The 3,463-nt window shown below is 36.3% G+C and overlaps 1 long non-coding RNA gene across 1 annotated transcript in view; it reads right to left on the bottom strand.

Moving 5' to 3' along the window:
* Positions 1 to 278: 278 nt before the first annotated feature.
* Positions 279 to 3,463, bottom strand: part of LOC115296325 — a 14,947-nt gene continuing 11,762 nt past the window's right edge. The window contains exon 4 of the long non-coding RNA XR_003910851.1: positions 279 to 391. This is a non-coding gene — a long non-coding RNA (uncharacterized LOC115296325). The remainder of the gene's footprint in view (positions 392 to 3,463) is intronic.

Here is a 3,463-nt window from a genome sequence, read left to right as displayed (position 1 = left end):
TATAGATTTCACTTGTTTGTGTTTTTCTCTACTGCTTTTTTCTATTTCTGGGCCTATTCTCTAGTGCTGCATTATTCTTTTTGATGACTTTAAAGGCATTTAATGGTACAGGGAAAGAACAAATTCATTTTTGCCATATGCTGAAGCCTTTGATAAACAATGTACTTATAAGCTAAATAAAAACATGCCATAGATTTTGTGCTTCCTAATGAATATGTTTGATTTTTATTTAATTTGTTTCTCTGTTCTTTATACTCTGCCCTACTATAGGATCACTGGGATTGCCATATCTGATTCATCTCAAATCATACAAATGTGCATTGAAACTGATCATGGAGGTCTGCCATCTGTACTGCTCAATATGTTTCGCCACTTCATGTTTCTTCCTATTCTGCAAAAGAAGAGAGAATCACTTTTTTGTTTACAAATATCAGAGAACTAATGCATTTTACGTAGCCAATAAGGCTCAAGAAAGATGTGACTAGATTCATATTTCCATTCACACTCTTACCTGTTAACAGCATGGTTTCTTTAGAGTCTGGCCTGTTCCTGGCCCAATTGTTTTCATTATTTCATAATCACTTACAAAGTATTTTACAAAATTAATTTAAATTATGTTGAATAAGTCTATTTCAATTAAGAAATCACATAGGCACATGTTTGTTATTATTCCATAATACCTGGGAATGAAGTCAATAGGATATTTCATAAATTGAAGCCAGGCCTTCGTAACATGTTCTGATATGCCAACCAATAAATAGATTCTTATTTTTATTCATGGGATTCTGTGACCAATAACTAGCTGGTAAAGAATGTGTCGAAATCAATCAAGTTGTAGATACATGCTCAGTAGATGGATAGGGAGAGTCACTAGGTCTGCTCATGAAACTGCACTTTCTATCTAACAAAACAGAAGCTGTCTTTCCATTAGAGTTCCAAATACCTCAGTGTTTGGTGAAGTCTCCAGGTAATATATGCAGTGAAGATCGTTACCAGGAACTGAGAAACAATAGGCTTCTATCAATCAACACATATTTGAATATGAACAGCTTTTAGGAAAGCTTTGGGTATTTTTTCTTTCACTGACATTGATGTTAATTAAGTATCATAATTTAATGAGCCCCCTAAAAGACTGACATTTATACAATGAGTGTTCACATGGTATGCAAACCTGATCCTCTGAAACTGAATTTCAGACTCTGGTATTGCCATCATGCATGTAAAACTTACGCCAGCTTCCAAGTCTCCCATTACATTCCTACGCGTGGTGACATGAAACAAAGGAAATGAGACAAGGCTTCAGCCATAATATTGCTTTACTCAACCAAGGAGAATATATAGAACAAATAGGGACACCATCCACATTAGTACAGCCTTCTAAAAACCCAGGTCAGCCATAGTGGGATAACAAATACGAATTTGTAATGTGTCTTCCATTTATATTTGCAAATATTTCTACACACACTCTCATGTATTTCACACTTTTTGCTTTTAAATACCCCAATTTCCCTACTAATTATCCTGCTGGAGAATGCAGGATTTTTCGTCTATCTTATTTTGAGCGGTAACATGTTTAGCTTTCTCACAACAGTCACTGGCAAGGGAATAGAGTTCCAATAATTGTCTTAGTCCAATGTATCTTTACTTCCTATGGTATTACATTAATGGGTTTGTGATATCAATTTGCTGAAGTACAACTATCATTTAATTGTGCAGTGGAATAGATTACACTAGACTAGACTAGAAAATAATAGAGCAAATTACACGGTAATCCTAGATGTTTTAATTTATACATTTATATGTGTGTATCTGCATTATTACAATGCATGTTTATGCATTTATCAAACTGCATTAAAATGTTTAAAAGCACTTGCCTTTATATATATACATATATGCATATATATTCATATATCTTATATATATATCTTATACACACACACATATATGTGTATATATATGTGTGTGTGTGTGTGTGTGTGTGTGTGTGTGTGTGTGTATCTCATGACTGAGCCAAAACCAAGAGATGGACACTCAACTTACTGAGCCACCCAGGCACTCTAGCTCTTGCTTATTCTAATCAGAGCTTATTCCAGGAAACAAAGTATTGTCCCAAACCATGTGACTGCTAATAAGGGAAAGAAGTGAAATAGACCATGAGATGACAATCACAGTATCAACTATGATGAAATTGTAACATGACCCCATTTTATAATTCTTCCTCTAAACTGTGGATGAGATTTATGAATAAAATGAGATCACTACTATAATTAGGTTACTTTATATGGAAAGGATAAAGGGAACTTGAAGATATAGTCAAAGTCTCTATTCAGTTGAGTGTGTGTTAATTAAAAATTTTTATCTTGGGTGGGTCTGACCTAATCAGGTGAAGCATTTAAAAGAGGATCTAGAAGTAAAAGATAGGAAGCAGCAGTAGATGCGCTCATGTTGACCTTAAAGAAATCAAATCTCCATGCTGTGGAGAAGGTCATATGGCAAAGAACAATGAATGGTCTCTAGAAACCAAGTGCCTCTACCCATCCATCTTATATCTATAAGAAAATGAATTGCACCAATAACCAAAGAGCTTGAAAGTGGACTTTGAGCTTCAGATAAGATTACAGTCCCAAGTAATACCTTGATTTCAACTTTGTAAGACCTGGAACAGGGACCCAGCTAAGCCATGACCACACTTCTGACCTAAAGACTCTGTGAGATAATAAATGATGTTTTAATTCACTGAATGTGAAGAAATGTGATACACAGCAGTAAAAGACAGATACAGTTGTCTCTCTGGATGTGAGGTGCATGGTACCCCATTTCTTTGTCAGAGACCCCTCCCCGATCACTGCCAGCAGAGACATTCACTTTCCACTATCTAGCTGAGTTTCTGCTGCCCAAACAGATCATCAGGACAGTTCTCAACTCACCTGCACAACAGGGCAAAATTAGTGTTTTTCCTCTTTTGGGTTCTTATTTTATGTCCCAATCCATTTAAAAAGCACAGGAATGCAGAAGCTTTTCACCTTGATGAAGTCCCAAGAGTTCAGTTTTGCTTTCATTTCCCTTGCCTTTGGTGATGTCTCGAGTAGGAAATTGCTGAAGTGGAGGTCTAGAAGGTTTTTTTCTACTTTCTCCTTGAGGGTTTTGATGGTTTCCTGTCTCACATTCAGGTCCTTCAGCCATTTTGAGTTAATTTTTGTGTATGGTGTAAGAAAGTGGTCTAGTTTCATTCTTCTGCATGTTGCTGTCCAGTTCTCCCAGCACCACCTGCTAAAGAGGCAGTCTTTTCTCCATCAGATACTCTTTCCTGCTTTGTCAAAAATTAATTGGCCGTACATTTGTGGGCCCAGTTCTGGGTTCTCTATTCTATTCCATTGATCTATGTGTCTGTTTTTGTGCCAATACCATACTGTCTTGATGATGACAGCTTTGTAGTAGAGGCTAAAGTCTGGGATTGTGATGC

The sequence above is a fragment of the Suricata suricatta genome, chromosome 7 (genome assembly GCF_006229205.1).
Source record: "Suricata suricatta isolate VVHF042 chromosome 7, meerkat_22Aug2017_6uvM2_HiC, whole genome shotgun sequence".
Classification (NCBI taxonomy): Eukaryota; Metazoa; Chordata; class Mammalia; order Carnivora; family Herpestidae; genus Suricata; species Suricata suricatta.
The sequence above is the reverse complement of the archived record's forward strand: the minus strand, read 5'-3'. Positions and strand labels throughout refer to the sequence as shown.